Source organism: Eleutherodactylus coqui, chromosome 5, assembly GCF_035609145.1.
Source record: "Eleutherodactylus coqui strain aEleCoq1 chromosome 5, aEleCoq1.hap1, whole genome shotgun sequence".
NCBI classification, from domain to species: Eukaryota; Metazoa; Chordata; class Amphibia; order Anura; family Eleutherodactylidae; genus Eleutherodactylus; species Eleutherodactylus coqui.
In genome coordinates, this window is record NC_089841.1 from 161,769,731 (window position 1) to 161,783,318 (window position 13,588).

Here is a 13,588-nt window from a genome sequence, read left to right on the forward strand (position 1 = left end):
GAATTAACCCCTCACATTCCCCCATTTTGGATATGGAGTCAAGACAAGTATGACTCCTAGTCCATAAACACGTGATTCATATCGGCGAAGAGAAAGCTTTTTTTTCAGTACATTTAGAAATACATGAAATTGTAACCTTAATTGCTCTATAAATGCATAATAAAATCATCACAACTTGTAATATACTTTGTAGAATCCCCATAAACCAACCTCCTAAACCAGAAAACCAATTGGCAGGGTTCAAAGAACTAAATGTGTTACCCCACCAGCTATCTCTGGTTTCTGAGTTTTCATTTGTCCATGCAAACAGTTCTTTTGACGGAACAGGAACAGCCAAGAAAGGAAAACCAGTGGCACCAGGTGTGTGTAAAAGTCCAACAGTACTTGGTGGTGTCTAACAAGGTGGTTCTGAGCATTGTCCCTTTGCACCCTCTCACAAGGGCGAAGCATGGAGTGAGGAGTCCAAAAGTCCATCAATAAACAAAATGTCCTTCATTTTCCTTTTCATGGGGGGGCAAAGGTAAGGCATGAAAAGTCCATTAGTCCCAAAACAAACAACAATTCCTTCAACCTACCAAAGTAGCTGCGATCAGCAGGACTCGATAGGGCCCCTCGAGTCCGGGCCCTAGGGTTTCCGGACACGCCTCTTTACGACCACCCAGTTTCCAGGGAATGAGATCCCTCTAGGTTGTCTGGGCCTGGAATGGGAGAAAAAGACTAGATTCTGGGTTACCATTAGTTGGTCACACAGGTGCTTTACACATCCGGCTACCATGTCATAGCCCTATTGTAGGACCTGTGGATGATACAGCCCCAATCTTGGCATAGAGCCAAACAACACTTCTTTTAACTTTGTCTAAACTCTGCAGGTGTGAAGTGTGTACCTTTGTTTGAGTCAATCACTTCCGGTGCCCCATCTCTGCAGGTTACCTCATTCATCAGCTCCTGTGCGATTACCTGCTTATTTACTTTGGTAACAGGGTAGGTCTCTGACCTGAAAAGACATCAACAACAAGCACGTATTCATACTTCCCAACAAGTGGGAGCTGAGTGTAGTCAATTTGCAATCCCTGAAATGGGTAGAGTGGTCTAGGCAAGTGTTATGTGGCAAATTTACTTCTGCCCTGTTGCTTACGGCAAAGATCAAGCAAAATTGGACAAGTGATGATGCAGCAACTACAGAAAACCCAGGAGCCACCGTCCTTGTTCAAGCGTCGACATCATTGCTGCTTTGAACAGGGTGCTGGATGAGGCAAGCATCGCCACCATGCTGAAGGAGGTGCTAGAAGGCCTGGAGTACCTGCATAAGAACGGCCAGATCCTCAGGGATGTTAAGGCTGGAAACATCCTCCTGGGTGAAGACGGTTCCGTGCAGATTGCAGATTTCGGCGTCAGTGCGTTTCTAGCCACAGGAGGCAACATCATCAGGAATAAAGTCAGAAAGACCCTCGTGGGCACGCCATGCCGGACGGCACCGGAGGCGACGGAGCAGACCAGAGGACACGACCTCAAGGCGGACTTCTGGACCCCCGGTAGGTGTGTCTTTCCATGCATTCGCTGGGCCATCATGGGGCACAGGGACCGTGGTGGGCAAGTTCTGTTGACTGTTCACCATTCACCGTCCCATTTCTGCTGCTCCCATATTTAGTCCATTTGTCTTTTTCTTCATTGCTGGCTTGTAACTGTAAAGTCTTTAGCATATCAAAGTCCAAAGTTTGTATCAAAGTCCAAGGTTTAGTCAAAGTCCAAAGTTTAGTCAAAGTCCAAAGTTATTGTTAAATTCTTCTTTTCTTCTTTTCTTCCACGGCTTAAGGGCCGCTGCCTTTGCTGTGTGGTCTGTGATGGCGTTGCCTCTTGTTTCTCTGCTGTAGGAATTGGTGTGAGCTTTCCACTTTGTCACCGCTGCACCATTCTTAATTGGCTGTCCTGCTGAGATAACAAGCTGTCTGGCCTTCCATGTTAGGCCGTAGTCATGAGCCATGCCAAATGCATACCGGGAGTCAGTGTAAATGTTTGCCGTCTTACATTCTACCACTCCACACGCCTCAGTGAGGGCCTGTAACTCCGCTTCCTGTCCTGGGACATGCGGGGGCATTCTGCTTTTAGGACATCTTGTTGCGTGATCACTGCATATCCAGCGTGGAGTCGTCAATTACCCTGGTACCATCTACAAAAACAACTCAGAATATGCATTATTAACAAGGGCTTTCAGTTAACATAAAGAAGAGACAGTGTCTGCAATTGCATCTTCCTGGACATGTGCCAGGGGGTACTGACGGACCAAGGGGGCTAAGAGCTTGTTCCTCTGCGTACGTAAGAGTGAGGACGGGTAGAGGTGTCGCTTGGTCTGCTGCCATCCGACATAAGGTCGGGTGACTTTCAGACCCGGGGTGTATACGAGCCTCACCGGACAGGTGAAGTTTGATACAACATCCCAAGGGTCCCATCACGCAATTCTCAATATGCTTTCAGGACCTTCCAGCATAAGGAAGCGCGTGAGGCATCGTGACCCTTTAAACATTACCTCAAGCGGTTCAGTTTCTGCCAGCTGAATTGGCACTTCTGAAACCCCTTGCACCGATTACTGCTAGACAATCAGGCTGGTATTCTATTTCAAATAGATCATAACTGTTACCATGCAGGGCGGCGCTGGGTCCCGCGGCCGGCGCGCGCCGCTTCGAGCTCGGCTTCGGCGTCCCGGAGCTGTGCTGTCAGGGATCTCCCGGCGGCGTGGAGCAGCCAGCATGCAGCAGCGTGGAGCAGCCGGCGTGCTGCGGCGTGGGCGTGTCCGCCCGTAGGGTGCCGCCCGCTCTCATCCACCTCCCTTATGCAACAGTGGGAGAGTCGGCTCCTCCCACTCTCCGCCCCGGGGCGGAGGCTTTTAGTTAAAAGACTGGCAGTGACCTGAACTCACTGCCAGTTATTGGTTCTGCTAGCCTCTAGTCAGGTCTATTCTAGTCTGTCCTAGTTGCTTGTCAGTATCCTTCGTTTGCCTGTGAGCTTCACCTCCAGCCTTGATTCACTCTGTCTGTTTTTGTTGGTCTGTTCCACCTGCCTCTCCTGTCGGCACTCTGTCCCCTGTTAGTAGTTCCATCTAGGTAGTCGCCAGGTCCCTAGCCAGTGCAGGGACTGCCGCCCAGTTGTCCGCCTGGGGTTAGCCAGGGCCGAGGCAAGTAGGCAGGGACAGTGGGGTGCAGGAGATCAGGGCACCCCAACTGGCGCTCGGGGGGCAGAGTGCCGTAACATAATAACTGGCCCTTTAAAACCGTTTTTGTCATGGAGGCGATCAGTTCCCTCGCGAACCAGCTGCAGGCCCTGGTGCCTGTGATCCAGGATTTATCCGCCCGCATGGTGGCCCAGGAGCAGCGGGGAGTGTCGCAGGGGTCGGACGCCTCAACCAGCCCCGAACCCAAGTGCCCTCTTCCCGAGGTGTTTTCTGGGGAGAGGAACAAGTTTTTTGTTTTCCGACAGGCGTGTCGCCTGTTTTTTCGCATGCGTCCCCGTTCTTCCGGGTCGGAGGCTCAGAGGGTCGGGCTGATAATGTCCCTGCTGCGGGGCTCGGCACAGACATGGGCTTTCTCCCTCCCCGAGGGTTCCTCCTGCCTGCAGTCCGTGGACTCCTTTTTTCAGGAACTCGGGGGTATCTTCGACGAACCGGACCGAGCGGGGTTGGCGGTTTCACGGTTGTTGGCGCTGCGGCAGGGGTTGTCGTGTGTGGAGGACTATTGCTCCAACTTCAGACGCTATGCGGGGGATACGACATGGAACGATAGCGCGCTGAAGGACGTTTTTCTGCAGAGCCTCTCGGACGCAGTTAAAGACCTGTTAATTTCCCATCCCGTTCCCGGGTCCTTAAGGGAGGCTATGGAGCTAGCGGTGAGAGCAGATAGGAGGCTCAGGTCTAGGAAGCAGGACAGGCAGACCCGTAGAGTCAGGGAGGTCAGTGGCCCTGGTCCCTCCTCCTCCTTACCAGTCTCTGCGCCCGATCCGATGGAGGTGGACCCGCTGGACCCCAAAGAGCGACGCCGGATCCGTTTGTTGCATCGTCTCTGCCTCTACTGCGGGAAAGCTGGACATCGGGTGATAACCTGCCCACTGAGGTCTCAACGCCCGCAGCCGGGACCGGCGGAAAACTCCGAGTCCTAGGCGATTGCAGGGAGGATCGCCTAGGACTTCAGGTACTTCCTAAACTTTTGGTACCGTGTCATGTTAGATTCGGGGATTTTTCCCGATCAGGGCGGGCGTTTATTGATTCCGGAGCAGCCGCTAACTTGATAAGTCTGGGTTTTGTCCGTTCTCTGATGGCGGAATTTGTGGCGTTGAAGACGCCAATTCATTTTACCAGCATTGATGCCACCCCTCTCTCTACAGGCTTGGTACGATGGAGGACCCCAAGATTACAGTTCACGGTGGGGGTCCTCCACTCGGAAGAACTGTCTTTCTTGGTTATGGAAAAAATGTCGGTTGATGTGGTGCTTGGTATGCCCTGGTTGGCACTGCACAACCCCCAATTTGATTGGTCCACCCGGGAATTGACTCATTGGGGGTCATCGTGTCACAATCACCTGTCTACCATAGCTGTGTGCTCCGCAGATACGGTGCTCATTCCGGAGTATTTGTCAGACTTTCAGGATGTGTTCTCCAAACGACTGTCTAAGGCTCTGCCCCCTCATAGGGAGTGGGACTGTGGTATCGACCTGACTCCCGACGGTCCCATCCCTAAGGGAGCCATTTTCAATCTGTCCGGTCGTGAGCACGAAGCCCTCAAGTCCTATGTCTCGGAAGCTCTGGCCAACCGACATATCCGGCCGTCCAGGTCCCCTGCCGGGGCAGGTCTCTTCTTTGTAGAGAAGAAGGACGGGACACTAAGGCCTTGTGTGGATTATCGGGCCTTGAACAAAATCACTGTGAAGAACCAGTGCTCCTTGCCCCTAATTCCTGACTTGTTGAATCAGGTGGTAGGGGCTCGCTGGTTCTCCAAACTGGACTTAAGGGGGGCTTACAATTTAATTCGCATCAGAGAGGGAGATGAATGGAAGACAGCGTTCAACACCCCGTTAGGACATTTTGAATGTCTGGTCATGCCTTTTGGACTCTGTAATGCCCCCGCTGTGTTTCAGGGTTTTATGAACGCAGTCTTCCACGACTTCCTGGGGGTATTTCTGGTCATTTATCTGGACGACATCCTGGTGTACTCACCTGACTGGGATTCACATGTGCGGCACCTGAGGTTAGTCCTGACCCGTTTGCGCGAGTATCAACTCTTTGTCAAATTAGAGAAATGTACATTTGGCTCTAAACAAGTATCCTTCCTTGGTTATGTAATTTCCCCCACAGAGATTCAGATGGAGTCTGATAAAGTAGCAGCAATCTCCCAATGGGTCAGACCCGACAACCTCAAGGCTCTCCAGCGGTTCTTAGGTTTTGCAAATTTCTACCGCAAATTCATTAGAAATTACTCAGTTATTGCTCAACCTCTGACCGACTTGACTAAGAAGGGGGCTGACTTGGGTAAGTGGTCGCCTGCAGCCCTTGAGGCCTTTAGCCGTCTAAAAAAGGCATTCACGACTGCCCCGGTGCTAATACAGCCGGACGCACTACTACCCTTTTTTATTGAGGTAGACGCGTCGGAAGTGGGGACAGGAGCTGTATTGTCGCAGGAAGTCAGTGGGAGGTCTGGCTATAGCCCATGTGCGTTCTTTTCGCGAAAGTTCAATTCAGCAGAGCGCAACTACGACGTGGGTAACCGGGAATTGTTGGCTATCAAATGGGCTCTGGAGGAGTGGCGACACCATCTTGAGGGTGCTAGACACCCAATTACCGTATATACTGATCACAAGAATCTGGTATATCTCGCCAATGCGAAAAGACTCACTGCTCGTCAGGCCAGGTGGGCGTTGTTCTTTGCCAGGTTTAACTTCGTCGTGACATATATCCCCGGAGAGAAGAACGTGAAGGCGGACGCCCTGTCACGGAGTTTCGGGGTACCAGACAGTGGGACCCTGACTCCCGAGAATATCTTAGCCCCCGGCGTGGTGGTGGCAGTGTTAGAGTCTAACTTCGTCCCTCAACTACAGGATGCTCAGCAGGACGCTCCGTCAGGGGTGCCGGAGGGCAGATGGTTTGTGCCAGAGACCCTACGCCCTAGAGTCATGGATGAGTCCCACTCGTCGGCTCTCGCCGGGCATCCAGGGTTCCAGGGGACCCTGGAGCTTTGCTCCCGATACTTCTGGTGGCCAGGCATGTCTCAGGAGATCCGCAACTTTGTGAGGGGTTGCTCGGTCTGTGCTCGCAATAAGAGTCGGCGGCGTCCTCCGGAGGGTCCCCTGAGACCACTACCGGTTCCTTCCAGTCCCTGGTCTCATCTATCAGTAGATTTCATCACTGACCTACCAGAATCCCAGAAGTGCACCACTATCTTAGTGGTGGTCGACCGGTTCTCAAAGATGGCACATTTTGTGGCGTTAAAAAAGCTACCCTCGGCAAAAGAATTTGCCACGATTTTTGTAAAGGAAATAATTCGCCTACATGGGGTTCCCCAAAATATTGTATCTGATCGCGGGGTTCAGTTTGTGTCGCAGTTTTGGCGTGCCTTCTGCAGAAACCTGGGAACGTCGCTTTCCTTCTCGTCAGCGTTCCACCCGCAGACTAATGGTCAGACTGAGCGGAAGAACCAAGACTTAGTGCAATATTTGCGGTTGTTTGCCAGCGAAAAGGCTTACCAGTGGGCAGAGTTCCTGCCGTTGGCAGAGTTTGCACTAAACAACCGCCTTTGTTCTTCTACTGGGGTGTCTCCATTTTTTAGTGTATACGGTCAGCATCCTCGCTTCCTTACAGCAATCCCTACTCCGTCGCCCTGTCCGGCAGCGGATGACGCCACAGATACGCTTCGGGGAGTATGGAAAGAGGTGCAGAGAAACTTGGAGGCAGCGGGGGCCCGTATGCAGTTGCGCAGTGGGAAGAGTCTGTCTGTGTCTGAACCGTACAGGGTGGGACAGAAGGTATACCTGTCGTCCAAAAATCTCAAATTGCGGGTCCCGTCCTTGAAGCTGGCGCCACGTTACGTGGGGCCGTTTGCCATCACACGTGTGGTGAACCCACTCGCCTACGAGCTGGGGTTGCCAGCCACATGGAGGGTTCACAGGGTATTCCATAAGTCGCTGCTGAAACCTTTTGTCCCTTCGGTGATACCCACCTCCGGTCCCCCTCCGCCCACCCTGGTCCGGGATGAAGTCGAATACGAGGTCCAGGAGATACTGGACTCTCGTCGGTGTCGAGGAATCCTACAATACTTGGTGGCCTGGAAGGGTTTTCCACCAGAAGATCATTCCTGGGTGGCCGCATGTGATGTTCATGCTCCCGTGTTGGTACGGCGGTTCCACCGTCGTTTTCCAGATAAGCCTGGTCGAGTTTCCGGGGGCCCGGAGGTCCCCCGTCAGAGGGGGGGTAATGTTACCATGCAGGGCGGCGCTGGGTCCCGCGGCCGGCGCGCGCCGCTTCGAGCTCGGCTTCGGCGTCCCGGAGCTGTGCTGTCAGGGATCTCCCGGCGGCGTGGAGCAGCCAGCATGCAGCAGCGTGGAGCAGCCGGCGTGCTGCGGCGTGGGCGTGTCCGCCCGTAGGGTGCCGCCCGCTCTCATCCACCTCCCTTATGCAACAGTGGGAGAGTCGGCTCCTCCCACTCTCCGCCCCGGGGCGGAGGCTTTTAGTTAAAAGACTGGCAGTGACCTGAACTCACTGCCAGTTATTGGTTCTGCTAGCCTCTAGTCAGGTCTATTCTAGTCTGTCCTAGTTGCTTGTCAGTATCCTTCGTTTGCCTGTGAGCTTCACCTCCAGCCTTGATTCACTCTGTCTGTTTTTGTTGGTCTGTTCCACCTGCCTCTCCTGTCGGCACTCTGTCCCCTGTTAGTAGTTCCATCTAGGTAGTCGCCAGGTCCCTAGCCAGTGCAGGGACTGCCGCCCAGTTGTCCGCCTGGGGTTAGCCAGGGCCGAGGCAAGTAGGCAGGGACAGTGGGGTGCAGGAGATCAGGGCACCCCAACTGGCGCTCGGGGGGCAGAGTGCCGTAACAATAACCTTGTTGTAAGAAGGAAAAGAAAAAAAATTTAAAAATTTAAAAATAGCTGACCTGCAGTACCTAGATCACCTATATCTTCTCTCCCCCCCTTTTTGAACTAGGGTACTTAATTGGAAGGGTAACCGAGTTCAAGGTAGTAGCAACAGTGAGAAGAATGACAAGAGCACATTGTAGCTGGATTTGACGGGCCAGAAATAAGTGCTTGGGTTGCACTTGCGTGTATATGCTCCGGGTGTCATGGGGGGGGGGGGGGGGGGGGCGAGGACCACTAGGGGGGAGTTGGTTCAATACCAACTCCGAAGATTTGTTAACCATTGCCTGTACTGCTGCCACCGCACAAACACATGAGGGAGCTCCTCGAGCCACTGGATACAGCTTCACGGAGTAGCATCCAGGTGGCCGTGGTTGTCCCCTGTGCTTTTGTGTCAATACTGTCGTCCCCTGGCCAGAAAATTCCGTACAGAAAAGAATAAAGGATAAAGTGTAAAAGGGTGAGAAATGAGCTTCAGGGGTGAGAGAGAGAAAAAAAAAAAAAAGAATGATTGAAAGGCAGTCATAGAGTAGTTGTATAAGAGCGAAAACAAAGTGGACCCATGAGCGGCAGTATGAAAACAAGGCCCAGAAAGGTGCGGAGTTTGGCAGCAGGTGTAAGTACAGGTATGGCCGTCCGTACGTTTCTTCTATAGAGCATTCTCAGAAACAGTATAATTGTGACTTGTTGGCAGGCTTCCAAATTATCAGCACACAGCGCCTACATCACACATTAACTCTCATCCGTTCATGCAGTCAAGTCTCATTCAAATATTAGTAAGAGTTCACACAGGACGTAACGCGTATGATGCAACTGTCCTCATCTTGCAAACAAATACATGCAATCACTCCCACCCCTCCCTGGAATCAGTCAAACTTTAACTGTCTGTAATACTAGAGAAGTATACCAGATTCCACAACACTAATATTTCCCATAAAAGGAACACACATTTAGCAATTATGCACACTTCCAACCAATTACAGAACTGACATTTACACAAAGAACAGTAAAACTAATATTCACTGGATTCATTACGGGTTTTATTCTATTCAAGCAAGCAGGGTTACTCGTCCAGTGTTCTCCGCTCTAATCTTTGGCCTTGAGAGGCATGCATTCCTTCTCTGTAAACTCTCACTATACCCCCCTTTCGGAGACAAGGGGGGGCGACTTGCAGCTGCGGTTTTTCACAAGAAGCACACATTAACCCTCTATCTCTCTTATATTCTTCCATTTTCAAAATCATACAATTCACACAATACATTCAACGTCTGTCTTTCTTCTATGACTTTGAATTTTCATCTCTCTCTGGAACAGAACAATAACTAAAATTTTTGGAAAACAGCCAGAATATCCAGGCTCCAAATCACAGATTCTTCATTTTCAGCAACAAGAAAAAACTAATATTTCTCTGCACAGACCATCAAACCCAGACGGCAGAGGAATAGTTAAACACATAAAAGAAAGGACAAAGAAGAACGTATAGATTACATAACATGAAGACATACAGACAATATTGGTTATTTGACACATAATTATCCACAGATTCTGCATGAACTTGCTTTATGTCCCGAAGGAACACAAACTATAAAAGAATTCCCTTTTTCTGATAATTACCGTATCTACACGTGCCTTACTCCATCTATCTAACATACGTTACCCAACTTTGGCTTATCTCTGAATCTTTTTGAGACTTGTGGGTCTCAGATTCCCAAAATTCTAACTTGCTTTTCTCAACAACTTGCTAGATCCTCTCCTCACGGCTAACTTGCTTTGTCTGTCCTTTGTTATTTCTCTAGCTGTTTCCCTATAGGCATACTCCTTGCCTTAAACATTTCTACTATTTCACATGAATTTTTGAGACAGGATTTGTAGCCCCAGTGTCTATAAGGAAGGGCACTTCCTCACCTCATATGGAAGCAGGCTCCAAAGTCTGAGTGCCTCTATCCTCTGTTTCCACGGTAGGGATACTGGGGCAGGATCGCCGGGGCTTATGAAAGCAATCCCTGGCCAGGTGGCCTATCTTGCCGCAATTATAACACTTGCGTTTTCCTCTATGGGGTCTGTCCCGGGGCTGAACCTTCCCCTCCTGGTTGCTATAGTATTTAACCGCCACTGCGGGGCGCTCCTCATCCATAGCAAACCCTACTGCCTTTTTATACAAGTCTCTGGGCTTGGCTTGTCGCCAGTCAGGGGTGCATGCTTTTATTTTATCTGCCAATGATGGGTCAATGCCTTGCATGAACGCTTCACACATCATTGGGTAGTACACTTCATCTGCACAGAGGGTAAGACCCATGTCTCTAGCCTTCGTTTCTAGTCTGCCAAAATAGCATTCAACGGTTTCATTCTTTTCCCGTCTACACATAGTTAAAGCTGTTTGTTTTTGTAAAGGGTTTTGTTGTCCGCACCTGGGACAATGCCAATAAAGTTTTTCTCTTTGGGGCTCTTGTCTGGCTGGATCAGGCACCGGGGATGCATACACAAGTATGCCCTCATTCCTCGGTTCACAATCCCACCGTTCTACGTTTACCTTTCTACTATATTTGATTATGGCCTCTATTCCTTTATCTAGACCGACGTCTTTGATAGCTTTCATGTGTTTTGTTCCGTACTGCCGCCAGAACTCATAGTTAAAAGTTCCTGCTCTTTTAAGCCCTATCAGCTTGTAGACTTTACGGGCTTGCTTATAAATATCCTCCCCCTCTCTCTCCCTAATTATCTCAATAGGGGTCAAGAAAGTCTTAGACTGTCCGGACCCCATACTAATAATTGGACTTGCCGTTTTTGATTTACCACAATCACGGAGTAGTGGGTAAATCTGGCGGTCGCAATGACCTTTTAGTCCCTTCTGCCAGGTCGCGGCTGGCAGGACACGAATGTTTACTATGGACTTGATGTCCGCTGTTTCTACCTCAGTCCTTCGGGTAGATCAGGACAGTCCCTTCTGCCAAGTACGCAGCTGGCAGGACACGTATGTTCACTTATTAGAAGACCTTTTTATGGAGAGAGAGGAGACCACGGCTCACCTCTATACGCGGCTTTTGTAATCTTATAACAAATTACAGCTAGGAAAATGAGTGTGGCAGTTAAAGTACAACAAAAAGCTATCAGTTCAATGCTTGCAGCAGACAGCATGGCAATATACACATGTGGGTTCTTCCGTCTAGCACGGTTACCAAGAACACCGTAAATAACAGGCAGAAGTATCCTATAAACATGCAGCAACAAACCGTTCTGTCGACACGTGACTTTTGAAGACAGGGGAGCTCAGATCTAGGGCGGTAAGTCAAATGCTTACCTTACACCGGTGTTTTGTAGATCTGAGGTCCCGTGGCCTCTGGTCCAGGTGGTCGGCAGGCAGGGTTGTCAGATATCGGCTGCAGGTAAGGAGTTAAATTCTGGCCCTCGTTGGTGCGCCAAGTAATGTGGGGGGTCAAACTGAGACCGTTGAGCTAATGCTGTCTGCTTCCAAATTGGTCTTTAGGGGTGAGTACTCAGACGACACAAATGGACAGCCACATGCACGATGGGAATGCCATGAGTGAAGTGAAAGTTTATTCAAAGTTACAGATGATATAGGAAAGGTTTGCTGACGTATTGATTTGATTACTGCGCATGCCCAAGGCTACATAACATCTGCAAATTTTAATTAGCAATACACATCTTTCAAAGAAATCTCCTACATAAACAATACATCAATGTCCGGTGACAACTGTATCAAAACAAAATGTTCCTGGACACTTCTTACTAGAAGGGAGTGAGCTTTCTCAAGGGAAAGGAGACATGGGAGAGAGAAAGCTGATAAGGCATATGTGAACATATTCAAGGTCATTATTATAATTGGGATCTAACATCTTTCTAGGTAAAAGGTGAAATTTAATACAGATGCATGTATTAAAGCAAAACAAGCAAAGAGATACAAAATGGAGTCGCTGTAGTCTATTATTAAAGCGTCGGCCCTTACACGTATAAGCTTAAACCTTTAGCAGAAGAAGACGCAAATTATAAACACATAAGTATTCTGTGAAATACACTTATCAATTTAAAGGCATAAACGTGAATTAACCCCTCACAACCCCTTCTTGCTGCAGTCCATTTTGCCTTTGGTTCTTGCTTTTTTTCTATTTTCCTATCCCCACTTAAAAAAAAATCATAACTATTTCATTTTATCGGCCACATGGCTGCATGAGGGCTTGTTTTTTGCCGTACAAGTTGTAGTTTTCAATGGTATGCTTTAACATGGCATATAATGTACTGGAAAAGTTTTTAAAAGATTTTTAGGTGGGGTAAAAGAGAAAAAAATGCAATTGCACTATTTTTGGGGACCTCTTATTCTTACAACATTTTATGTTTTGGTAAAGATGACATGTTATCTTTCTTCTGTGGGTCAGTACAATTATGGTAATACCAAATTTATAGCGTTTTTTAAGTTGTACTACTAAAAAAGTAAAATATCCTTTAAAAAAATGTTTTCTTTTGATCCTGTCTTACCTGCTCAAGATTTAGCAAATCTACAGCCTCATTAGCATACAAACTAAGCAAACTGAGACAGTTTTGAGGTAAAACAAATATAAACCATGAGTTTATTTACTCTTTAGTATATAAATTTAAGTGAAACTGTTAATTAACATATAAAGCATACAGATCACATGGGTAACAAAGATAAGCATCAATACATCACCGGATATTGTAGCATCACTCCGCAATCGGGGGATCTACAGGTACGATTGGTAGGAGGAAAACGCCAGCACGTCTGCTAGACCACAAGTTAAGTCCCGAAACTTCCCTGGAATCCCACCCTTATTTATACTACTTTTTCATTATGTAACATATCCGCTTCTGCGCGGTTATGAGTATATACGTCATTCTTATATAACTAATCAGGCTTTACGCATGTCCAATGCAATATCTGGCAAATTTTATCTCATGGTTTCTCTATGAGATAATAAACATCTGGATTCTATTACTTTACAACATCTGGTGACTATGAGTCATTCTAGCTGGTTTTAACTGGAATATGCTGCTTTTGTCCGGAGTGTAGTACAATGTTCAGGCCAGTTAAAAAGTTTATTGAACTTGTATAATGCAAATGGAAAATCATATGGCAACTAGTTAGTGGTCACTACCTACCTATACCTTTGCTATACACAGTCTCTCAGCTCAATCATGTCCCACATGTATCACAGATTGCTATAACTTTATTTTTCCATCTATGCAGCTGTGTGAGCTCTCATTTTTTGCAGGGAAGCCTGTAGTTTTTATTGGCACCATTTTGGGGAATATATGGCTTTTTAATCACTTTTTAGTCCGCTTTTTCTTGGAGACAGCATGACATTGCATATTTTATTCTCTGATGGCCTTAACCATGCAGGATAAATAATGTGATATTTTATTAAATTGGACTTGGAGATACCAAATGTTTATTCTATTCTATATTCTTTCTGGAAAAGTTTTTTAAATTATTTGTAATGTTTTTTAAATTTGC